The sequence below is a fragment of the Acinonyx jubatus genome, chromosome B2 (assembly GCF_027475565.1).
Source record: "Acinonyx jubatus isolate Ajub_Pintada_27869175 chromosome B2, VMU_Ajub_asm_v1.0, whole genome shotgun sequence".
Taxonomy (NCBI): Eukaryota; Metazoa; Chordata; class Mammalia; order Carnivora; family Felidae; genus Acinonyx; species Acinonyx jubatus.
Genome location: NC_069385.1, coordinates 100,180,507 through 100,207,642, shown reverse-complemented (window position 1 = coordinate 100,207,642; position 27,136 = coordinate 100,180,507). Strand labels below are relative to the sequence as shown.

The following is a 27,136-nucleotide window of genomic DNA, read 5'->3' as shown; positions in this document are numbered from 1 at the left end:
TACACTCTGCAGATAACTAAACCTTTGGGATGGGTGAGGAGAAGAATCTTCTGGTGTTTAGGAGACCATGCGAACAGGTCAGGTCATCACTGAACCACTATGCAGCATGGAAAGAACCACAGAGAAGGCTTATGAGGAGCACCCAGTCTCTGCCTCCTGAGGTCACGCCGACCACTTGCTGGCCCAAGGTCTGATTTATTTTAGTTTCTATAGCTTTAAGCAAGGCCAATTTGCATAAATGATCGTCTGCATCTTGATCCATGTTTACAAATCAATGAACAGACTACCTAAATCAATGAACTGTGATCTGGTACATTTTATAAGATGAGAAGAAGCAAGTTGGGCAGAAGGTTGCAGAGGGTAGAAGTAATCATGGAAATGGAATCTTCATAACTCAGTTTCCCATCCCATGGCATTTCCTTTAAATCAGGATTCCCAATCTTCACAATTGCTAGGGCAGCATAACTTTAGATAACACAGTCCTCCTTAATCAGCACAGTGCTTTGTATACCATGAGTACTCGGGTTTTAAATACACTAATGTTTCTTTCATAATGGTCTGAGCATAGAGCACAGAGCAATTTTAGGAAATGGTCATCTTTTCCCACTGGTAGCAATAAGCTTTGCAAAGAGGTTTACACAGGCAGTCACCCCAAACCTATCTGTTAAATGGAATAAAAGATTATTGAAGCACAAGAGGACTTGTTTTTATTATTTAAGAGGACTGAAATACCAAAACAGGTTACTAAGATATGGGAAAAGGGACAGCAATAAATGTAGCAATATTCTTTTTTTTTTTTAATGTTCATTTATTTTTGAGAGAGAGAGACATAGCACGAGCAGGGTAGAGGCAGAGAGAGAAGGAGACACAGAATCTGAAGCAGGCTCAAAGTTCTGAGCTGTCAGCACAGAGCCCAACACAGAACTTGCACCCACAAACTGTGAGATCATGATCTGAGCCGAAGTCAGACACTTAACTGACTGAGCCTCCCAGGCGCCCCTTCTTTTCTATTTAAACATATAGGATGGCTTTATAGGTTTCAAGTATGTGATTTCTAATGTTTGAGGAAATAAAATTCCAGGAGGGCCCATGCCTCCGTCTCTCCACCCACTGTTTGGGAACGAAGACTGACCTTCTGTTAGCATCTCAGCTGATCTCTTGGGTGCTTTTTGCCAGTCTCATTCAGTTTTGAATATTCTTTACCCTTCATGCTTGGGCTGCAAAGGTAATCATATGCAACATTTTGCTCTTTTGTCTCCAGTCCTTATTCCTCTAGGTCCTTTATTCCCTTGACCATGACCCTTTCCATCAGGTTCTCTAGAAAAAAGGGAAAACTCTTTTGTACAGAGGTACAAACAACTGATAACAATTTAAAGCAGCACAGATAGGTTCTTTTCCAGGCCAAATCAAGAACAGACAAAATTTGTTCCTAAGGATCTGCTTGCTTATTTTTGATCCTCTGTTTTCAGTGTGAAGATGACCCTGGCTTCAAGAACGTCTTTCTGAGGCTCTCTATCAGCTCAGGAAAGGCTCCCTATCTTCAACCGTGCCTGACTCCTATACTTCTCTCCTTCTCACCATCCCACCAAAACTTACCCAACCTATCTCAGCCTTCCTTGTCTTCATCATACATTGACCAAATATACCAGTAGGTCCCCTTAATAGTGAGAATTGGGGACAAGTGCATTTTTGAGATGCTCTGCTCTTTGGTCCAGGGGCCCAGTAAAGCTTGAAGACAAATGAGTTAAGCTGTGGCCTAGGTGGTCCGGTCTCAATTCCAAAACACCTTCCTCTGGCCCTATGGGCATCAGTGACTCACCAGCAGTCTGGGAGGACCAAATTGCTCCCTAAGTAAAGCAGATAAGATGGAAACACAGAGTGGCATTTGCTGGGGTGGATCCTTGCCCATTCAGCGTGTTTGCATTGTCTACTTTTGATCAAAGGTCCCTGGCTGAGCAAATTGATACAAGACCAATTAAATTTCCACTGCAGGGGATTCAGCAGATGTCCAATGCTTCTGCTGTACTGAAGCGTACTCCCTGACTGCCTTGCTAATGGTAAGTGGGCCTTGAAACATACATATCACGTTGGAAGAACCAAGAGACTAGATGCGGAGCTCAGCACCCCTTTTCCTGGGCAAAAGCCAAACCTAAGTCCCCACAAGTTTGCCATATCTTACCACTATCCTACACCAACCTCCGTAATTAATTATGGAAAGCAGTCTGTTGTAGAGAAAAGCAGCTGGGAAGACTCTCAGACACCCTGACTTTTGGGGTGTGTTAGCACCAGCAGCTAATGAAAACAGTGTTTTATTCATTTGCTGTTGGAGGCAGCATGAGGTGGAGTTCTCAGACCCAGGTCACAAAGATAATGACCTTGAGAAGGTAACTCTCTGCAAGCAGGAGAGAAGTCTTCCATCTTTGTCATACCAGGCTGCAGTGGTGTCTGGGCTGGCACTGCAAGGCCCCCAGTTGAGAGTATACGTTGGGGGCTGGTCAGCAGTTTGAGCTACGGCAGGCCACATAACCTCTAGAACTTTCCAGGGGATCCTCCTAACAAATAGTCACCCAGATCTGACTCATCCTTAGCTTACTGAAGGCTACTGACAAGAATGGGTCTCTCACTCTTCCCGAGGATGCTTGATCGGGGCAACTGGGATGTGTGTCTGTTTGGGGTGGGGGATACCATTTACTTTCTGATCTGAGAGTAAATATGACTGAACCAAAAAAGAGTCTCAGATGTGTAAGTTACAGGCACACATAAATGTTACCAGTTTACCTCTTAAATATCTATCAGCCTAAAGTTACTTATCTTGAGAGGCCATATAACACAGTGGTGAAACCCACAGTCTTTGGCACCTAATGGATCTGGGTTTGAATTCCAGCTATACTCACTGTGTGGTCTTGGGAAAGTTACTTAATTTTTCTAGGCCTCACCTTCCTGATAGTAAGATCGAGGTGATGATAATGAAACAGTACCTTCCAAATAGAGTTACTATTAAGACTGAAGGAGCTCATGTAATCTAAGTGGTAGAACAGCGCATTATTAGTAAGTGCTCAGCTATCATCTTGGGAATATGAAAGGTCATCATTTTTCAGTAAAAGTCAGGTTTACTTAGATGTAATTTATGTATAATGAAATTCACTCCTTTTGGTGTACATTTCTGTAAGTTTTAATAAACTTATACAATCATGTAACCACCACCACAATCAAGATACATCACCCCAAAAAGTTCCTTGGTGCCCCTTTTTCATCGACCCATCTCCTCAACCCTAGCCTTAGACAACTACTGATCTGTTTTCTGTCCCTATAGTTTTACCTTTTCCTGAATGTCATACAATAAATAGCAGAAAACTCATCATTTTTAAAGGCTGACATATGTGACATCCAATGAATTTCTAAGTATATTAAAGAATCAAGTTACAATTTTCATTCCAAATCAGATGATATATTTCCTGTTGACTTATAGAAGAGGTATATTATTTTTCAATGCCTCCTGAATTAGTTCCTTTATGGGTAAGTGGATCTTTCTCATATGCTATCTCATCAGTCATTACATCTCAACCTTGAGGCTGGAGATGGCAAGGAGCAGCATATGACATAAAGGAGATCTCAGGTATTCAGAAAAGCAAAATAAAATGGAGATAGAGTCACTTGAGGCAGGAAGTGAATTATATGGTTCTCCATCTCTCCATTTTAGGGGAAGTCTGGGGAGTTGTAGAGAGTAATGCCAAGGACAGGGGCATTTTGTTTGTTTGTTTGTTTGTTTGTTTGTTTTTTCAATCTATGACTTGGACTCTGGAATGAGTTTGCCTTGCAACCTGTCCTGCACAAAGCCTAGGAATTGGCCACTCCTAAGTAAACTTGGTGGCATAATGACCATCTTGGTTCCCATATGGTATGAAGGGGCTCCTGAAGCTCCCCCACAAAGTGAGAGGAAAGAAAGTAGCTAACTGGAGAATGGCCCACTGTGACAGAGGGAAATGACCCTACAGCAGACCCTAATCACCTAGACCAGGAACTAGATACAGGACAGTTTTAGAGGGGCTCACTAACAAGAGCCTGGCAAACCAAAGTATCCAGGAATTACCCCTACACCCTGGCCAAGAAGCCAGATGTTGAAGCACGCCTATAGTCAATTTAGCTGTAGGCAAAGTCAGGAGGGAAGGCAGTAGGCAATGGTGGGGATCTGAGCATTCAGGGACACTTCTTGGATTCTAAACCTCTCTGTTCTAGTCCCATGATAATTCAGGTAATACACCCCTCGCCGCAATCCCATCTTATGGAAGCACAGGAGAGGGGAAGGACACTGACAAGACCAAGCCTTTCTCCTCAAGTACTGTTTGAACTGTTGTAGCAGACTAAGGTGACCCAGTGGGCCAGGGCTTGTGAGAAAGTCACAACCTGTTGTCCCAGCCCACTTGAGTGTAAAGCGTGTGACTCTCCAGCCCCAGTACACTCCCATCACACTTTCACAGCTACTTTATCCTCATTTCTCATCTATTACCTCTTGGAAGTGGCCCCTGAGACTGCAGCTTTAAGAATCTTGGTCTTGTGGGGTGCCTGGGTGGCTCAGTTGGTTAAGCATCCAACTCTTGATTTCGGCTCAGGTCATAATCTCATGCTTCATGGGATATAGCCCAAGTCAGGCTCCATGCTGACAGCATGGAATCTGCTTGGGATTCTCTCCTCTCTCTCTCTCTCTCTCTCTCTCTCTCTCTCTCTCTCTCTCTCTGCCACACCCCCACTTGCACACTCAAGCACATGCGCTCTCTTTCTCTCAAAATAAATAAATAAACTTAAAAAAAAAGAATCTTGTCTTGGAATATTAGTCAACCATTAAAAAAAAAAACAAAATCTTGCTATTTGCAACAAAAAAAAGTATAATGCTAAGTGAAATAAGTCAGTCAGAGAAAGGCAAATACTATATGATTTCACTCAAACATGGAATTTCAGAAACAAATGAACAAAGGAAAAAAGAGATAAATCAAAATGTAGACTCTTGGGTCACCTGGGTGGCTCAGTTGATTAAGCATCCAACTTCAGTTCAGGTCATAATCTTGCGGTTCATGAATTTGAGCCCCACCCACGTTGGACTCTGTGCACAGAACCTGCTTTAGATCCTCTGTCTCCCTCTCTCTCTGCCCCTTCCCTGCTCATGCACTCTCTCTCTCTCTCTCCAAAATAAATAAATATTAAAAAAAAAAGAAGAAGACTCTTAACTATGGAGAACAACATGATGGTTTCTAGAGGGGAGGTGAGTGAAGGGAAGGGTGAGTGAAGGTAATGGGGATTAAAAGTATATTTATGGTAATGAGCACTGAATAATGTACAAAATTACTGAATCACTATTATTGCACACATGAAACTAATATAACACTGGACTTTCAAAATATAAGTCTTTCAAAATATAATACTGGACTTTCAAAAATGTTTAAAAATAGAATCTTGGTCTTACAACTTCTACATAAGCTGGACATTTTAAGGAATAGTGAAATGCATCCCTCTGTAAATAATGATTTTTTTTTTAAGTTTGTAACTCAGGGGGATGCCTCAGTGACTCAGTTGGTGGAGGATCAGACTTTTGATTTCGGCTCAGGTTATGATCTCATGGTTCATGAGATGGAGCCCAGAGTCAGGCTCTGCACTATCAGCTTGCTTGGGATTCTCTCCCTCCCCCTCTCTCTGCCCTTCCCCCACTCACATGTGCATGCATGTGCTCACACTCTCTCTTTCTCTCTCTCAACATAAATAAATTTTTAAAAGTTTGTAACTCAGATAAGCACTCCACAGCTCATCTTTAAGTTCAAGATTTTATCATTCAGATTTCTTCAAATTTCTCCCTTTCTTTTGGATACACTTGAAGGTACATGGTGCCATTAGATGCATTTATGCATTTCCACAGAGCAAACATGAGCTTTTTATAATGAGCAACTGTAATGGGATTTGGCTTCTAGGAGAAGATTAAGAAAATGATTATAAATAATAGGAAGACCAAATGCCCTTTATTTGAGTGCAAATAAACTTTAAATGTTAGGGCAGATTACAATGCCACAGTGATAAAGTAATTAGTAGTTCCTATTGAAACAAGCTTAATCCAAGGGAAATTCCATAACCAATTATATTTCCCATGTGTAACTGGGCAGGAAAATACGACATTTAAGAAGGCAGAAAAGGAACTTCTTTGTAGGCCTCCATTAAAACTGGATGTTGGAACACGAATGCACTCCAAAGTATATCATTATTTTTTGCACTCTTTTATCACTCTGAAGTGAAGAAACCAATCTAGGAAAAAGGTGAGAGTCAGCATTTTGAAATGCATTGGAAAATTGTAAATTATGAGAGCTATTGATAAAGCTGGTATTTATAGCTCTATCGAGGATTTTATATTGTTTACATCTGGATTGCTGACTCAATCAAAGCCCACTAACCTATTCCAACTTATTAATGCTGTTTCCATGTTCAGTGTCAACTACACATGAGACAAAGATGATCTGAGTGGGTCACTTGGATCAAGATTTAAAATACAGCTACTTAAAATAAAGGCTTCCCAAGCTAGACTGTATGTTTTGATATAAACTGCATCTGAATTGGTATCACTGAGGATGTATCTTTGCTATTCATCTACAAACACAAATACTTATGAATGGTATCAGATAGTGCCTGGGCATATAAAATGTCCACTCACCTGTTGAATTTCTGATTCTAAAAACTTTGGAAGAGTTTTCCCCAAAACGCCTCCTTTAGATTCTATGGTTGAGAGAAACAAAATCAAACAGGAAGCATGGACAATTGTCTTTGAGCATATCAGTCCACTCTCTCTACACTACCCCCTCACCTCCACCAGGTCTTAGTTTCCCCTTCCTTTAGTGAGGTCTTCAGTTTCATTCACTTCACTTCACTTCACTTCAAATCCATTCACTTACTGACTTATTCACTTATTTGTCTTATTAGCTACCTATTGCTGTGTAAGAAATTATCCCCAAGACTTAGTGGCTTAACACTACACACATTTATTATCTCTTAGTTTCTGAGGGTTAGGAGTTGAGGCATGCTTAGCTAAGTACTCAGCTTCAGGGTCTCTCACAAGGCTGTAATCAAGGTGTTGGCCAGGGCAGGGATCTCATCTGAAGGTTGACTGGGTGAAGCATCCACTCCCAGACTCATGTGGTTGTTGCCAGGATTCAATTCCTTGAGCTTTTCCAACATGTGAGCTTGCTTCATCAAAGCATATAAGGTGAGAAGGTGATCAGCAAGATGGAAGTTGCAGTCTTATGTAACCTAATAATGGAAATGACATACCCTCAACGTTGCTGAATTCTATTGGTTAGAAGCAAGTTACTCCAGGTAACGTAGGCTGTGAATACTAGCAGGTGGGGAAAATTGGGGACATTTTAAAAGTTGCCAATCACATTTATGAAGAATTTTTTGAGCACTTCTTAGGTGCCTGACACTGTGCTAGGTGCAGAGAATACAGTGGAGAACTTCCTTCTCTCATCAGAACTCATAACCTATCAAGGGCACTGGGTGGCTCAGTTGGTTGAGCATCTGACTTCTGCTCAGGTCATGACTCATGGTTCCTGGGTTCAAGCCCCATGTCAGGCTTTGCACTGATTGTTTTGGATTCTCTGTCTTCCCCTCTCTGTGTCCCTCCTCCTCTGGCACACCTTTTCTTTCAAAAATAAATAAACATTAAAAAAAAATTAGAACTCACAATCTATCTGGGGGAAAAGGAGCAGTCCTTGAATAGATTATTGCAATTGTGATAAGCCCACTAAATTAGAAATACAGGAAACAAAGGAGCCATCCTGGTCTAGGCTGAGGGAGATAGGATGTCAGAAAGGGACATTTCAATGGAAACTCAAAGAAGGACTCACCCAGAAAAGGAGGAAGGACATTTCCCAGGCAGAGGGAACGGCCTTTGCAAAGATCTTCAGGCAAGATTTGAGGAAGAGTAGCTGGAATATAGAGACAGAGACAGTGGGAAGAGTAAGAGGAGGAAGTAGGGTCTTGTCTGCTATATTCAGGAGGTTGGTTCATAGTCAATGACCAAAGGGAAGCCCTTGAGAAGTGATTCGTAAGATCTCTTTGGCCACCTTTCTCCTTCTTCTGCAGGTCTTCTCTCTACTGGCCTAGGGTCAGTCTTGTGGCTATGACCATGCTCCGTGACACTACTAAGTGGCCTGACTCCCCTTTATCCTGTAACAATATCCTGCTAAGATTGTATCATATAGTCCCAAAGGCTCTTCTTCTTTCCACCTCCAGGATTTTTCTGGCAATTTTCAAACTGTTTTCAAACAAAACCATGGTAAACTCTTATTATATAAAACAGACAAAAGCAGAACCACTCGGATCAAAGACAGTTATAGGAGGAGGAAGAGCACTTGGGAATGCTCGCCCTCACATCTCTATGGGGGTCCTCAAGACACCTGTCTGGAGTTCCAGGACTCCAGTTTGGGAAACATGCACCTGGGCCCCAACTTTGTCAACTATTATTCCCAAAGACCCTTTCTGTCAATAAATTTTTATTGGAATCCTTGCAACATGTTAGACATGTAGTAGGCATGTAGAACAGAAAGTGATTAAGACATCTCTTCCCTCTATACCTCAAATTGTCTGTCCCCACTTATAGAAGGAGGATCTGAGCAGAGAACACTCTTTGTATCCTATCTCAGCGTGTTTCCTCCCTACCAAGGCTCTGCACAGAAAATGCGGCAGCAGCCTTTGACCTCCGATCTGATTTCAGAGTCTTAGACTTGAGTCAGCCATCAGGTCTAGCATGTTCTGTTGGTCTCTGGGATCCTGCCCAATATGCCTCAACAATCCAGAATTCTAGGGTGAGATGGCTTCCATTTGCTGGTTGATTACCAGGGATTTGACTAATCCTTCATAATTAACAACTAAAAGCTCATACCAGTCCTGAAACAGTAAATTCAAAAAATTCAAAGTCTTAAAACAGTAAAAGGTGCAATGGTAGGCCAAGGCTATGCAACATCAGAACAACAAGCCCGGATGTTGGGTTGTGCAAGCCAAGCAGTCTGTTGTTTAATTGTTTTATCTCTGTGTGACTCATTTGGCATGTTTTAGCTTAGACTCAGGCCAAGTTTTAATAAAAACAGCAAAAGGATCCAGCTCAACTTTCTTCTCCTCCAGTAGATCTTCCCTCCAAACAAAAACTAAGCTCTATCTCTGTCCTACAAACTGAGATCACCTCTTGATTTTCTGACCTATTGCAGAATACTGGAACAGTATTTTGGGATACCTACACTTCTTAAAATGTTTTATTAAAATTTTTATTAAAATTTTTCTTCTCAAGTGATGTGCTTTACCTGAGTAAATCTTAAACTCCTTCCAGGCTCAGGGAATGCTTTAGTCATGTTGGTATTTATGGTCCTTTCCCACCTCCAGTCGACTTAGCACTGTGTCATACAAATAGGCACTCTATAAATATTTGTATGTGAATGAATAACCATGGGCCACCCCATGTATTATACAGCTAGTCTCATTGACTTGAAGGTGACCTAGCTGGGGCATTTGTGAGGCACACGAGTTCTGGAGGCAGTCTGGGTGGGCAGCATATGGTTCACAGCTGGCAGGCAACATTCACAGACCCCTGGCCAAGTATGTGTGAAAGTCAACATCTTTATGCCTTGGGGGAAAAGGTCACTGATTAAACCTGCATGGAGGGTGATTATCATTTACTTAACCCCAACCTGGACTACATATCACCAGGCTTCACTTGCACCCTTACCTTAGTTGTAATTTAACCATTTTTGCAACATTTCACTTTACATAAGAGCGCATTCCCTGAAAACAACCAACCAGAGGATTCTACTAAAAGCAGCATGGTTTTTATTTCCTTTCAACTTTTGCTGTTTAGTTAGACTACAGGCAATTCGAATTTCATCTCCTTCAACTTACGTGAAACGTTGAAGAGGAGGTAATATAACCAGAGTGTCATGAAGCTCTTATTCAAATCAGGATTCGCTTTGTATGAGACTTCATGTGCTGAGCCATGGATAACCATGTCAGAAGGGGGTTAGGCTTCCATTCTTTGGACAGGCCCTCCTGGCTTTATGACTGTGGGTGACTCACTCAACCTTCTGGCAACTTTCTTCCTGCCACTAAAAAGGTGAGAAACAGAGTAGGGATATTATGAATTACTTCTTAGGTTTAAGGGTATTATGAGAATGAATTGCTTTTTGTCCATCCCTTCTAGGAAAAAGATACACAAAAAGTGTGAACTTCTGGACTCACCTTTTCCATAAACTGGATCCTGTTCCTATTTCCCCTATTTCTAGCAAGAGGACTATTAACTACTTAACACCTTTCCAGAGGCAACCAGTTAAGTCTTAGCAAGTCTTCCTTGCCAAAACCTATGCATCTGTCCTTTTTTGTATACCTCATTCATTCACTTAGTGACTATTACTGACCATCAGTGAAATGCATGCCATTGTATTAGTTGAAATTGATAGAAACAAGTATAAGACTAAGAAATGGATAGAAATAAGAAATAAGACTTGGTTCTCACCATTAAGAAGCCTACAAAGCTTTTTAAGGGTCACAGTTACCAACTGTTTCTGTGTTTTTTCCTTATACGTGAGAAGTTGAAGTTCCAAGTCTAATCTCCCGTCTGCAATCTCTTATTTTCTCTATAAAGCACTTCAATGACAAATTATTATTTCTAAATAAACATTATAATCATGTCATTTCATGGAGATAAAAAAATATTTTTTTGAGAGAGAGAGAGAGAATGGGAGGGGCAGAGAGAGACTGAGAATCCTAAGCAGGGATTCTCTGTCAGCTCAGAGCCTGATGGGGGGCTCAAATCCACGAATTGTGAGTGAGATCATGACCTGAGCTGAGATCAAGAGTTGGACACCCAACTGTATGAGCCACCCAGGCACCCCTTGGAGGTAAAATTTTTAATAGCTCTTCACTGCTCACAGGATAAAGATAAAACTGTTTCTTAAAAAAAAATTTTAACATTTATTTTTGAGAGAGAAAGAGAGAGACAGAGTACGAGATGGGGAGGGGCAGAGAGAAGGAGACACAGAATCCAAAGCAGGCTCCAGGCTCTGTGCTGGCAGCTCAGAGCCTGACTCGGGGCTTAAACCCACAAATGCGAGATCATGACCTAAGCTGAAGTCGGATGCTTAACCGATTGAGCCACCCAGGTGCCCCAGATCAAACTCTTAACTTAACTTTTAAGTGTTAGAGCCTCTAAAATCTGGAACGAACTTATTTCCTGATCTCACTTCCTACAACTACCCATTATAAATTTTCTGCTTGGACAAATTGGTCAGATTATTATACTAAAAGTATATATATCCTTTTCCCACTCCAATCTATTCCTAAAAAGAAAACCACAGACCCAAAATGGTGTCACTTAGGCTAAGTCACTAAATTAGGGCTTAATACCTAACCTAATTGTAGTTTCAACCTTCCCCAGAAATGTAGTCTTCATCACTCAGGAATTTTCTGATAAGCATCATTGAGGTAATCTGTTACAGGGCTCTCTCTAACCCTCAAAGGAAGATGAGGTAATTTGCATGATAAGACCTCTTTCTCTTCCCCTAAGGGAAAGTGACCTTGCCTGAAACAATCCTTTTCTTTTCCTAATAACTTCTTTGCTCCACCCTCCTTCCCATAAAAACCCTCCATTTTATACCCTCCATGCTACTCGCTAGATGGGATGCTGCCCATTCAAGAGCTGCTTAATAAAGCCAATTAGATCTTCAAATTCACTCAGTTGAATTTTTGTTCTTTAACACTATGTATTCATATATTCAAGAAGGGATTGGGTGCCTTCTGTGTGGCAGTCTGTGATAAGAGATGGTGCACAGTTTCCACGCTCAAAGAGCTCATTGTTTGCTCAAGGATACAGACAATGAGTTGGCTGCGGCCATGATAGGAAGAACACAGGACATAATGAAGCACTGAATGTGATGGGAATGCACAGAATCGCACGGTATCCAGCCTTGGAGAAGTCAAAGCATATTACTCAGAGAAAATGACATCTACAGTGACACACAAAGAATGAGTAAAAGGCAAGACGTTGAAGAAACTGTACCAGACAGAAAACAGCAGTGGCCTGGTGATAAGAATATAAGAATATATGGTGTGAGCAACTGAGAGAATGTGAATCAGACTGGAATGTGGACTACACATGGCAAGAGGCTGAAGATGGAAGCAAGTCCAGATGATCAGAGATCTCATAAACCTGGCTAACAGGTTTAGGCTGGACAGGCTTTGAAGCAGCAAAGGCCATGACCAGATTTGGCTGTCATGAGAATGCCATGCCCCGGTCTCATAAATCAGGAATGAAGTGTTTGAGAGCATTAAGGAAGGCCTTGCTTTCCAGGAGTCTTGTTAATGATCTTATTAAGATGTTTGATTCATTTCCCTGCATCAGTACTGAAAGGAGGAGAAATCCAACGGAAGCATTCTTTGAGAGAAAAAGAGCTCTTGCTGGGCCTTAGAAGAATGGCAGGGGAGATCTGCCTAAATCAATACAGAGACAAGTATACCACCTGGTGGTGTTTCAAATCAAATTCTTGCCAATAAAGTAATGGCTACCACTGGTTAAGCACTCACTACGAGCTCATATACTCACATCACTTTGTGTGAGGTACATATTATACCCATTTTAGAGATGCAAAAACTGAGGCTCGAACAGTTTAAGTATCTGGCTTAAGGTCTTAGGCTCATGGTAAATATTTACTTATTATGATACGAACAAATAAGCCTGGAATTTGAACCCAAAACAATAGAACTCCAAAGTACAAGTAATTTTGATTCATAGTTTAAAGTTACTCTGTATTAATCAAAGATAGTTACAGTATTTCCTTTCCATCATCCTTCTGATAAATCCAGGTGTATAGGCCTACTCTATGTTTTGCCTAGAGCGGTAGGAATATAACAAAAACACATGGCATTGGATAGAGAAATGAGGAGTAAAGAGAGATCCACCAAGGAACAGGATGAGGGGTATTTTTGGGTGATTTGTACTGATGAGATATGGGAGGACAGAATTTAAACTATGCAAAATGAGTAGGATTAATGTTCCCCTCACAGACTTCAATTCAGGCGTATGCCTTGTAGTATTGAATAGCGGGTTGGAGTGAAATTGCTTCTCTCCGATGGCCCATTTGAGCGGTGTAATGAATGGTTCCTCACATAAGGCTCCCTTGTAAGGACGAACACAAGTACACAGAACTGAGTCCTCCAGAAACAGAGGCCCACGTCCAGGTTTTAAAAACCACCAAACAACCTGTACCCAGAAACAGTCACTCATTTAGATGTTCAGGAACTGAACGACTGCAGAAATGTTCCAAGCCAAACGGCAGTGGGTAAAAAACAAACAGCAGCAGCTTGCTTGCATGAGGTTGCCAGGAATCACCCTGACCAATTAAGAAAACAACAGCCCCAAACTGCTTGTTAACCAGTTCAAGGCTGAGAGGATAACTCTGGGTCTCAAACATGTTTTATTATTTAATAATGGAAAATGATCTAAGACCTTGAAAATACATTATGAACTCAATGAGAAATAAGAATATTTCAGCTGATATTCCACCACTTACTAGCAAGCAAGATGTTCATCATAAGGTTTCTTATGATTGCAAAACCACAGAAAACAACAAAAATATTCATTAATTGGAGATGGCTAACATACCAGTGTACCCATGTTGTGGAATACCATTCAACACAGAAGAAGGATACACTAACGGTTACTAATAAATACTCAGCTGGCTGGCTCTCCTTATCATCCAGTTGAGTAATATGTACAGTTTGACAATATTCATGTATTAAAAAATAGAAAGCAAAACTAAATTTGAGCAACCCTATCTTTTCTAACAGTAAATGTATTAGCAAAAGTTCTAGAAAAATTCATAGCAAATTGGTAAGAGTGGTTACTTCTGGAGAAGACAGGATAGAAGGTAAGCACAAAGTAGGGACCACAGTTCTATTTATAATATTTAATTTTTTGTAAGTAGGTATGTTTCTGCATTTTTTGTATAACTATAAACTAGAAATAGTTATCAAATAAATCATAGTATAGTGCTTGAAAAAGAACAGGCTTGGGCACCTGGTTGGCTCAGTCGGCTGAATGTCTGACTTTGGCTCAGGTCATGATCTTTTATGGTTTATGAGTTCGAAGCCCCATTGGGCTCTCTGCTGTCAGTGCAGAGCCTGCTTCTGATTTTCTGTCTCCGTCTCTCTCTCTCTCTCCCCCTCCCCTGCTTGCGTGCACATGCACACACACACACTCTCTCTTAAAAATAAGTATTTTTTTTAAAAAAGAAAAAAAACAAGCTTTAGCACTGTTAATATGAGGATCCCACTTAGATATCTACCAAATTCATGTAGGAAAAACAAAAAAATTTTTTTAAAGAAATGGAGACTTGTTAAGCAAGAATTTCATGTTAGTATATTGAGATGAAGAAGCCGAAATTTCCATTAGTTGGCATTTTGAGACTATGAAACAGACAACCAAAGGAAACTGTGAAGACTTTCTTACTGAAGAGCTTTATTACCAAGATGTACTTAAGGAGTAAACCTAGGAGGTTTATAAGGAAATCCCCCCAATAAAGTGAAATTGGATAAAGTATTTAGAATTATATGTAGTTTTCCAATATTTGAGCAATTATTGATTGGAAGACACTAATGAAAAAATCATGTTGACAATAGCCAAAATGCATAGAATATCCTAGAATATACAGGAACTATATGACCAAAACTTTTTAGGAAATATACATAAGTAAATTAAAATAAGCGGAGAGGTAGATTACATTGCTGGGTGAAAAAAAAACTGGCTGCTTTTCAAATCCTTATCAAATTAATTTACAAGATTAAGGCAATCCCATTGAAAAATCCCAGCAGAATTTTGTTTTCTTGTTGGACTTTGAGGACACAAAAGAATGGACTGATGAGAAAAATCAACATTTTTCTTGTTCCACAAAAATTAAAATATAACAGAACTTCAATTTTTAAGATGTTCTGGTATGGGTACAAAAATCCAAAAAGAGGTGCCTCAGTGGCTCAGTCAGTTAAGCATCCAACTTTGGCTCAGGTCATGATCTCACGGTTCATGAGTTCAAGCCCCACGGCAGGTTCTGTGCTGACAGCTTGGAGCCTGGAGCCTGCTTCAGATTCTGTGTCTCACACTCTCTCTGCCTTCCCCCACTCCTGCTCTGTCTCTGTCTCTGTCTCTGTCTCTCTCAAAAATAAATAAACATTAAAAAAAGTTTAAAAAGAATCAAAAGAAAAACTAATACAGCAGAATAGAACATAGTTCTGAAAGAGATCTATCAGTATATGTATTTGTGATAAATATCACAATCCAATGATGAAAGGAAGGATTGTTCAACAGATGATATTAAAAAAAATGGTTATATGAAAAAAACAGAACACAGCTAATTCCAATGTTTGGGGTTCAAAATTTCCATATAACCGTAAAATATATGATTTTACTTGAAAACACAGATTAAGAGATAAGTGGTATTTGTAAGAGAAGGACATTCTAAACATAAATAAAGAAAGAGATCATAAAAGGAAAGGTGATGCTTTGAGCATATAGAAAAAATAAAACTCTTACAGGGCTTCTGGGTCACACAATTACAGAAGAAGAATGGTGACTCCTGAAGCCTGCACAGCCCCACAGAGTCTTGCTTCTGTATATCAAAAAAACCACCATCATCCACATTATATAAAGGTGGAATTAAAAAGCACTTCATCATATATGACAAAGAAGTTCAGACACAGTGATCCTTTTGCAACATGGCAGATCACCTCTCTCTTCTTTTCAATCCTTGCAATGGCTTCCATCTCATTCCAAGTCGAAGCCAAAGTCTTTGCGGTGGCCTCAAGGCCCTCTGGCCATCTCTCTGACGTGCCTCCTTCTGGTCTTCCCCTCTGTGACTCTACTCCAGCCACACTGGCCACTTCGAACCTTGAGCCCATGAGGCACACCTCCATTCCTGGGCTTTTGCTCTTGCTCTTCCCTCTGCCTCAAGGCTCTTTCCCTCACTTTCTTCAGCTCTCTATTATCAATTTTTTTCATTAGGGTTTCCCCTTCCCAAAGGGTTGCTTTTTTTCCTCCATGCTACCAATCCCCACCAACATTCTATACATTTACTTGTTTCTCTGTTTTCTGTCTCCCTGCCTCTTGAATATAAGCTCAGGGAGGGCAAGGATTATGTCTGCTTTGACCACTCGTATTATTTCTAGCATGTAAAACAGTGCTTGCAGGTAGTACTCAATATTTATTTGTTAAATAACTGAATAAATATATTTATTAATTGGTACTTTTTAATATAATTGCCAGAGAACCATTAAAGCTAACTTGAATTACAACTGATTAAGTGTGGGGAGGCAGCTGGCCCTCAGTTACTAGAATCAGCACCAGAACATCATTAGGATCTAATATTGTCCCCCACTCCCCAGCTACTCTACTTCATACTTATCTTTCCTCACAGATCCCCATCTCTGTTTCCCAGAGCACATGGTGATCAAATGGTCCCCAGGAGCACCCAAGTTTTACTGTAGGTTGTTTAGCTACTTGGAAACAGTATGACCTGACTCGGTGGGTTCTATTCCAAATTCCTGGGGACGGCTGTGAATAACTTGGTCTGGACTGATGTCTATCCAGGGACCAAGTGACTGTGGCCAGGGTGGAGGTGAGGGTCAGAAGTTCACTGTGAAATAATGCTACCCTATTGCAACCATATGGATAGAGGAAAGGACAATTCCTAACAAGGGTGTCAAGCAGTTGAACCAATAGGTATCTACTATAACATAAAATTAACTCTCAGATAAATTATAAAAAATGCCAATCCCTGATTTAAAATGGAAAAGGTCGGGTTCGGTGCTGACAGCTCAGAGCCTGGAGTCTGCTTTAGATTCTGTATCTCCCTCTCTCTCTCTCCCCCTTTCCCACTCGTGCTCTCTCTCTCTCAAAAATAAATAAACATTAAAAAAACTTAATGGAAAAGGTATGAATAGATAATTTTCAAAAAAGGGGATACAATTGTCCAATACATTTTAAAAAGGGTTTGACTTCATTTATAATCCAAAAATATTCTATAAAATGATGGTATATTGCTGGGGAAATACTTGCCACAATAATGACAAAACATTAATATCCTTAATATATAAGGAGTTAATAAACACAAAAAATTAAAGATATTAATATGACCTAGGAATGGTAAAAGATATGTAAAATTATTCATAATAGAGAGAAAGCTTAGAAAGACATCTGTGTTCATGGATTGGAAGACTTAAAATTGTTAACATGTCAGTACTGTCCAAAGTAATATACAGATTTAGTGTAATTACTATCAAGATCTCAATGGTGTATTTTGCAGAAATTAAAAAAAAAAACCCATCCTAAAATTCATATAGAATCTCAAGAGATCTGGAATAGTAAAAAAATATTGATAAAAAAACAAAGTTGGAAGTCTTATATTTTATGATTTTATGATTTTAATTATTTTTTTTTAACTTTTAATGTTTATCTTTGAGAGAGACAGAGCGCAAGTAGGGGAGGGGCAGAGAGAGAGGGAGACATAGAACCCGAAGCAGGCTCTAGGCTCTGAGCTGTCAGCACAGAGCCCAATACAGGCTGGAACTCACAAGCTGTGAGGCCATGATCTGAGCCAAAGTCGGATGCTTAACTGACCCAGCCACCCAGAAGCCCCTCATATTTCATGATTTTAAAACTTACTACAAAGCTATGTTAATTAAAACAATGTGGTACTGGCATAAAGACATAAATGTAGATCAACGAAATAGAATAGAGAGCCTGAAAATAAACCCTGACATACATGGGTCAAAGAATACAAGTCAAAGAATTTTTCAACAAGGGTGCCAAGATCATTCAATGAGGAAAGGATGTTCAACAAAGGTTGGGGAAACCAGATATCCATATTCGAAGTAATAAAGTTATATCCTTACCTTAAGCCATATACAAAAATCAACTCCAATGGATCAAAGACATAAATTGAAGACCTACAATTATAAGACTCTGAGAAGAAAACACAGGGGAAAACTTCATGATATTGGAATTAGCAATGATTTCTTATATATGACTCCAAAAGCACAGGCAACAAAAGCAAAAATAGACAAACAAGACAACATCAAAGTTAAAAACTTCTGCACATCAAACAACAACAAAATAAGCAATCCATGTAATGAAAAAGCAACTTATGGAATGGGAGAAAATATTTGCAAATCATAGATCTGATGGAGTTGATATCCAGTACATATAAAGAACTTCTACAACTGAACAACAAATAAATAACCCAATTAAAAAATAGGTAGGGGTGCTTGGGCGGCTCAGTTGGTTAAAAATCCGACTTCGGCTCAGGTCATGGCCTCATGGTTCATGAGTTCGAGCCCCACATTGGGCTCTGCACTGACCGTGAAGAGCCTGCTTGGGATTCTCCTTCTCTCCCTCTCTCTCTGCCCCTCCCCCACTCACACTTTCTCTGTCTCTCTAAAAATAAATAAACTTAAAAAAATATGTAAAACAGTTGAATAGACATTTCTCCAAAGACAAATGGCCAAGAAGTATATTTAAAAGATGCTTAATATCACTAATCATTAGAGAAATGCCAGTCAAAACCCCACCTCACACCCATTAGGATGGTGACTATCAAAAAACAGAAAATAGCAAGTGTTGGTGAGGATGTGGAGATATTGGAATCTTTGCCCACTGTTGGTGGGAATATGAAATGGTGCAGTTGTTTTGGAAAATAGTATAGAGTTTACTCAAAAAATTAAAATAGAATTACCATACGATCCAGCAATCCCATTTCTGAGTATATATCTAAAAATAAAAATAAAAGCAGGATCTAAGAGAGATATTTGCACACCCATGTTTATTACAGCATTATTCACAATAGAATATTGTGAATTTTTCCACTAGAGATGGAAGCAACCCAACTGTTCATTAAAGATGTGCTATATACATATAATGGAATATTATTCAGCTTTTAAAAAAGAAGTCCTGTCACATTCTATGACATGGGTGAATCTTGACATGATGCTAGATGAAATAAGGTACTCTAAAAAGACAAATACACAAATACATATACTCCGCTTACATGAGGTATCTAGAATAGTCAAACTCACAGAATCAGAAAGAATGCTGGTTGTCAGATGCTGGGGGGAGGGGGACACGGGGAGTTGTTGTTCAGTAGTTACAGTTGTACAAGATTGAAAAATTCTTGGGATCTGCTATACAGCAATGTGCACATACCTAACATTACTGAACTGCACACTTAAAATGGTAAGATGGTAAATTTTATGCTATGTGTTTAAAAACACACACACAAAGAATCCCAGGTAGATCCCAGGTGGATTTAAGTCTGAGATGCACTATTCTAGATACTAAAAACCCTGGTATTGTATCTAGAGTTTTAAAGCTTTAATATTCTTAAAAGATATTTTATAGACGTTGTTTGGAAAATATACTAAAACAACATTTGAACAAAGCAATGAATAAACTGAAAAGAAATGAGTTACAACTTTCCAAAGGAACATCCATGGAGGAGATTTAATGTTGATTTACAGATACAATGCAAATAAGGCTTTCACTCATTGACCACAGTGGAAAATTCCATTGTTAAAAGTGTACTGATGGTCGAACAAAGGAATTTGGTGATCCCTCGCTCAGGTATAATGATGCACTTGGAAAGATGAAAAAAATATATACCATTCCCATCTGTTAAGTTGGCAAATATAAAACATAAATACAATGTAAAAAAACATATTGAGAAATAACATACGTACGTAAAGGACAAAAATTTTAAAGGTAATATTCAATGACTTCTGATGCACAGGAATGTGCGCGCGCACACACACACACGCCCTTCACTTTGTGAAACTGCACAAATCAAGACACAGAACACTTCCAAAACTACAGAAGACTCTCTCATGCCCTTCCCAGTCAAACCCTCTAGAGAATGTTTTGGAGGTAATTAGATTACATTGTGTGACCTCCACTTCCATACATCATTAATAGGAGTGTAATTAGTGGATGCTTTATATAAAGCAATTTTGTAATATTACCAAAAGTATTATTAATGCTTAAATTATTTCTAAGGAAGGAATTGAGCTTCTTGGAATCTATCCTAAGCAAATAACATGAAACGTAACTAATCATATACATATAAGGATGCTCATCACTGCAAAAATGACATCAAAAAATTAGAAATTGGGGAGATGTAGGTCAAAGGATACAAACTTTCAATTAAAGTTCAGAGGACCCAATATACAGCATGGTGACTATGGTAAATAATACAGTATTGTATCCTTGGAGGTTGTTGGAAGCAATCTTAAGCATTTTCACTACAAAAAAAATAAATAAACAAAGCTAAATATGTGAGGGGATGGATGTGCTTATTATCTCGATAATGGTAATCATGCCAAAATGTATATGTATGTCAAATTATCACCTTGTATGCTTTAAATCTATACAGTTATATTTGTCAATGATTGCTCAATAAGGTTTGGGGAAAAAATAAAGCACACATAAAAACATTAGAAATAGCCTAAATATCCATAGTAAGAATGGTTAGATAACATATCCACTTAATAAAATAGTTTACAGTCATTAAAAATTAGGTTTTTGAAAAATTTTTGACATGAAAAAATACTATGATCAGGGATTAATTTATACGGATGAAATAAAATGAGAAATTCAATATGATCTTAATTTTAAAAATCATTAGTTAATATGAATATAGGAAATTTTAATTCTGTTCTTTTGCTTTTTGTATTTTCCAAACTTTTTATAATCACATGTATTTATTTTGTAATTAGAAGAAAACCTTATTTTGAAAAGCAACCAAAGAAAGTAAATAAACCACCATTGGTTCAGTTTCTTTGGGGTAAAATAAAAGCCTTCCCATGGTTGACTGTGATTTCCATACAACTTATACTGGAGACTTAAATAATGAAAACAACAAAACACAGAATGGATCAAAAGTCAAAATGGACACTTCTATGAAGAATCTCATGACATACCTTGTGTTAAGACAATTGATAAAGGTTCATCATTTCAATGTTTTGTCAAAAGGAAGAGACTGCGAAAGCTGCATACAATTCTGTGCTATTCCTTCAATGGGAGGAAAGGGGGAAATAACGAAAAAGCTCAAGCCTCTATAATGACTCATTTTCATCTCCTTTCCAGAGTTCATAGGACAGGTCAAAATCAATCCAATCTGGAAGCTTCTGGAGGGAACCCAAAGTCCTAATACCCACATAACACAGATGACATGCATAAACAAACATCTGACCTACTCTTTAGTAGGTTTATGGTTGTGTACCAAAGAGAAAAATTTAAGGCCAGAAATTGTATATCTTGGTGGATCCTCATATAGCTCCCTGCTTTATTTTTTCTAGAAGTTGGAGGGAAAAATAAACTTGCCAAGTTCTGTGCAACACAATCCATATGGATGGAGGAAAAAGATATTAGAGTTTTAATTTATAGTTATTTTCATGTCACCTTTTAAAACTTCCTATTCTTGAGGTGCCTGGGTAGCTCAGTCAGTTAAGCAGTCAACTCTTGATTTTGGCTCAGTTTATGATTTCATGGTTTGTGAGATTGAGCCCCACATCAGGCTCTGTGCTGACAGGGTGGAACCTGCTTGGGATTCTCTCTAAATAAATACATAAATACATACATACATACATACATACATACATACATACATACATACATACATAAATAAACAAACAAACAAAACACTGAAATTTCCTATTCTCTCTGGGTACAGAGTATATAAGCATAGTGTTACATGCACATAATTTTTAAATAAATACGCATACATATATTGGAATGTTCACACTTACATTTTTTAGTGGCAGGTGTACATGCAAAAAACAAAACAAAACAAAAAACAAAAAAACTGGAGACCATTAGTCCAGACCAGAGGAACTTAGCCTCAGTTAACTGTGAAGCATGTTGCAATTAATGTTTACTGATAACATTGAAATACTATAATAGTTTGGGATTTTAAAAAAGTCAGAGCAGATTCAAAATTACCACTCTCAGTTTTTTCATAGGTAGTATGATTTAAATTTTTTTTTAAATTTTAAACAGTTTATATTTTACAGCAGGTGTAGGTTCACAGCAAAATTAAGAGGAAGGGGCAGAGATTTGCCATATACTTCCTGCCCCACTTATACATAGCCTCCCTTATTGTCAATACTGACCCACCAGAGAAATACGTTTGTTACCTACGTTGACACATGATAATCAACCAAAGTCGATAGTTTACATTAGGGTCCACCCTTGGTGTTTTATGTTCTATGGGTTTGTATAATGACATGTATCCATTACTATAGTATCATACAGAATATTTTCACTACCCTAATAATCCTCTGTGGTCTGCCTGTTCATCTGTCCTTCCACCTTCCAGCCCCTGCAACCACTGATCTTTACTGTCTATAATTTTGCCTTTCCCAGGATGTCATATGGTTGAAATCAAATAGTATGTAGCCTTTTCAGATTTGCTTTACTTATTAACAAGCATTTAAGTTTCCCCTATGTCTCCTCATAGCTTGATAGCTCATTTTTTTTTAATTTTTTAAGTTTTATTTATTTGAGAGAGAGAGAGAGCACACACATACAAATGAGGGGGGACAGAGAGGAGAGACAGAACCCCAAGCAGGCTCCACACCATCAACACAGAGCACAACCCACTAACCATAAGATTAGGACATGAGCCAAGATCAAGAGTCAGACACTCAACCGACTGTGCCACCCAGGCGCCCTGCTCATTTCTTTTTAATGCTGAGTAATATTCCAGTGAGCACTGAAAAGAAATGTCTGGATGTACTACAGTTTATTAATCCATTCACCTCCTGAAGGACATCTTGGTTGCTTCCGCATTTTGGCAATTATGAATAGAGCTGCTAAAAATATGTATGCAGGTTTGGTGTTGGTTGTAAGTTTTCAATTCCTTTGGGTAAGTACCAAGGAACTTGATTGCTAGATCATGTGGTTAAGAGTATGTTTACTTTCCTAAGAAGCTGCCAGACTGTCTTCCAATGTCTGGAAGTAGGTGTACCATTTTGCATTTCTGCCAGAAACGAATGAGGGTTCCTCACATCTTCACCATGATTTGTTGTCTGTGTTCTGCATCTGGCCATTCTGATAGATATGTAATGGCATTTCAGTGTTGTTTTAATTTGCATTTCCATAATGACATATAATGTGGAAAGCTTTTCATATGCTCATTTACCATCTGCACATCTTCTTTGGTTAGGTGCCTGTTAAGATCTTTGGCCCATTGTTTAATCAGGTTGTCTGATTGCTAAGTGTTGAGTTTTAAGAGGGCTATGTATATTTTGAATAACGGTACTTTTGCAAATATTTTCTCCCAGTCTGTGGCTGGCCTTCTCATTCTCTTACATTGTCTTTTGCAAAGTAGATATTTTTTAATTTTAATGAAGTCCATCTTACCAATTATTTGTCTCATGGATTGTGCCTTCAATGTTGGGTGTGCTTTTTTTCCAGGGGAAAAGATAGTCATACAGCTTGACTCATTTTCTCCGAAGGCCCAAATCAGTCTTTACTAATGACATACTATTAATAATTAGGAAAATTGAAAATCATTGTAATGGATTGTTTTCTCATTTTTTCATGAGAAAATTTCTCACTTTTTTCTTAATGCTTATTTACTTGTTTTGAAAGAGAGAGAGCATGCACATGCACATGTGAGTAAGCGGAGGAGGGGCAGAGAGAGAAGGAGAGAGAGAATCCCAAGCAGGCTCTGCACCAGTCAGTGCAGAGCCCGATGTGGAGCTTGATCCAACAAACCATGAGATCATGACCTGAGCGGAAATCAAGAACTGGACACTTAACCAACTGAGTCACCTAGGCACCCCCTCACTTTCTTTTAAATGAGAAGCATGGATAGATACATAGTAGAATACAAAGGATAGACACAGTGTATATATATAGTTTATAAACAAGAATGGTATTATGAACATTTCTATTATAATGACATGATAAAATATTATTACCAAACCAAAGCAATGATGTGAATGTTTGCATTAATGTTATTGATATTAATGCAAACTTTTAAGAAATTCAACAGATGGAACATTAAAATGATCAAGCAAGTTTTATCTAAGCTTACTCTTCATTTGTAATACTTATTTGATCTGTTAATATACCTGTGGAAAAATGTGCTGAAAAACAACTTGTCTTGCATTTTAAATAAAATTTAAAAATTAAGACTGTGCTTTTCCATGTTTTATTATAATTTTTGAAATTCTTAATGACTGATTTATTAGATGGATAAAATGATGTATTGGTATCAAACCCAGAAAGAAAGAGGTCTTACTACTATTTTCTTATCTTTGCTATAAAGTATTTCCAGATTTTTTTCAATGTCTGGATAGAGCAGGAAGGAAAGGCATGGTAGTGAGCATCATCTATCATTCATGTTGAAGTGGGAAAAAGATGAGGGCCTTGGGCCTATATTTCAGTCCCATCTGAAGAGATCACTTCTTCATTGGTATTCCAGAAAATCCATAATGCTCCTCAAACTTCAGGTAGTTCATGTGAACTAGAATTGCAGAGGTGTAGATGGTATCAGGACCTAGAGAGGCCCTGAGGTCTAGCAGTAGGAAGGGGAAGATGAGCAATCAGGGACTGACTACTGCCACAAGTGGATCAATGTGTTATTTATTCCAAAGTTTCCTCAGAGATAATCTGACCACTTGTCAGGATAGCATCCTAAGTCAATGCCTCCAGCTACCCACAGCTTCACTTATGTAATTCACAAAATGTAATATTAATGTGAGAGGTCATTTCATTCCCTTTATTTTTGTTTAAAGTTTTTTATTTATTTAAGTAATCTCTACACCCAACACGCGGCTCAAACTCATGACCCAAAGATCAAGAGTTGCACGCTCTTCTAACTGAGCCAGCCGGGAGCCCCTCATTCTCTTTAGATCTCACAGTGATTTTGTCAAGCCTTGAAGGCGTTGCCTATGAGAAGGATAAAAACCAAGAGCCAAAAGGAAAAAAAACAAACGAACCCAAAAGAAGCCAACCAAAAAACAAAAACAAACAACAAAGGCTTTCTAGTCTTTGTACTAGAAATGGTGAACAGATGTTCCTCAAATCCACAGATATGGCCTTAAGTTAAAATAATCAGAATTTAGACACATCAAAATTTGGGTACATGGGACAGAGAGCCCAGGGGTTTAAAAATCTAGTTATAAATAGGAAAACAGAGGTAGTGGGTGAGGATCTTTTCAGAGGGGAGAGTTAATAGGGGGTTGGGTTATTGATGAAGGTTGTTCAACATACATTCACTCTTTGTAGACATTAAAATCAGATAGACTCTCACCCCTCTGGGCCAACACAAATTAATTCTCAGGACTCTCAAGATTTTGAAACTCTAGGATTATGTGTAGGGTAAATTACATTTTATTACTAGATTTTCCTATGACATGTCATGAAATGGACATCTCTCCGAAGTGGGACATCTTAATCAAGGTAAATTTCACCTCTCTGTCCCTAGCAGGGCCACAAATGGGCAGAGAACCTAAGATTTGTGATTTGGGGGACAATCTTATGGACATTAAGCAACCATTCTCAACACTGGCTGCACATTATAATTATCTGAAAAACCTTAAAAAATATCAATGCTGCAATACTGTACCCTGAAAATTTTTTGTAAAACATCACTGAAAGCAATTTAAAAAGATGTAAGTTAATGAAAATATCTCAGGTCAATAGATTGGAAGGCTCAATATTGTTAACATACAATACTCTTCATACTGATATATAGATTCAATGTAATTCCTATCAAAATCCAGGCTCTCTTTTTGGTAGAAATTGACAAGCTGATCCTAACATTCATATGGAAATGTAAGGGACTCAGAATAGCCAAAACAATCTCCAAAAATACCACAACAAAACCAAAACAAAGTTGTAAGACTCACCCTTCAAGATTGCTTGGTACTGGCATAAGGATAGATGTACAGATCAATAAAACAGAATTGAGAGTCCAGAAATAAACCCATGTGTCTATAGTTAACTGTTTTTGACAAGAGTGTCAAGACATTTGGTGGGGAAAGAACAACGTTTTTAAACGTTGGAATGACTGGATATCCACATGCAAAATAACAAGTTGGATTCCTACTTCATTCCATATGCAAGAATTAACCCAAAATGCAGCAAAACATAAGTTTTAGAGGTAAAATTATAAAACCATAGAAGCAAACATAGATGTAAATCTTCATGACATTGGAGTAGGCAATGGTTTCTTGGATTTGATACCAAAAGCACACGTAATAAGAAAGAAATAAAACTGGAGTTTACCAAAATGAAAAATGTTTGTGTATCAAAAAGTATTAGAAGGAAGTAAAAAGCAACCCATGAAATAAAAAAATTATTTGTAAGTCGTATATCTGCAAAGCATATATTAGATATTATATGTCAACATGTCTATTGATATCTATCTATACTCCAGCATCCAAAATATATAAAGACTTTTACAACTCAACAATAAAAAGACAAATAACCCAATTTAAAAGAACTTAAATAAACATTCTTCAAAGAAGATATATAAATGAGTGATAAATACATGAAAGGATGCTCAACATTATTAGTCATGAGGGAAATGCAAATCAAAATATAATATTCCTAAAAACATGTAAACTGCCAAAAATGAAGCAAGAAGAAATAGAAAATCTGAACAGACTGATTACCAGCCATGAAATTGAATCAATAATCAATTAACTCCCAAAAAACAAAAGTCCAGGACCAGATGGCTTCATAGATGAATTCTACCAAACATTTAAAGAAGAGTTAATACCTATTCTTTTCAAACTTTTCCAAAAATTAAAAGAGGATGGAAAACTTTCCAAATTCATTGTATGAGGCCAGCATTATCCCAAAACCAAAGCCAGATAAAGACACCACACACACAAAAAGGACTAGAGGCCAATATCTCTGATGACCATAGATGCAAAAATCCTCAACAAAAGACCAGCAAACCCAATACAACAATACACCGAAAAAAAACATTCACTATGATCAAGTGGGATTTATTCCCAGAATGCAAGTGTCATTCAATATTTGCAAATCAATCAACAGGATATATCA

General features: G+C 38.3%; 1 long non-coding RNA gene across 2 annotated transcripts in view; it reads right to left on the bottom strand.

Annotated features, from left to right (window-relative positions):
• Positions 1 to 579: 579 nt before the first annotated feature.
• The window catches only part of LOC113598829 (uncharacterized), a 62,545-nt gene continuing 35,988 nt past the window's right edge, over positions 580 to 27,136 (bottom strand). The window contains exons 1-5 of one of the 2 annotated variants that reach the window (XR_008298564.1): positions 17,956 to 18,449; positions 9,922 to 10,124; positions 7,878 to 7,958; positions 6,689 to 7,281; positions 580 to 1,317 (exon numbers count right to left, since the gene is read on the bottom strand). This is a non-coding gene — a long non-coding RNA (uncharacterized LOC113598829). Of the gene's footprint in view, positions 1,318 to 6,688; positions 7,282 to 7,877; positions 7,959 to 9,921; positions 10,125 to 17,955; positions 18,450 to 27,136 lie in introns of those variants that run through there. The other variant, XR_003419572.2, reaches the window with a different exon arrangement.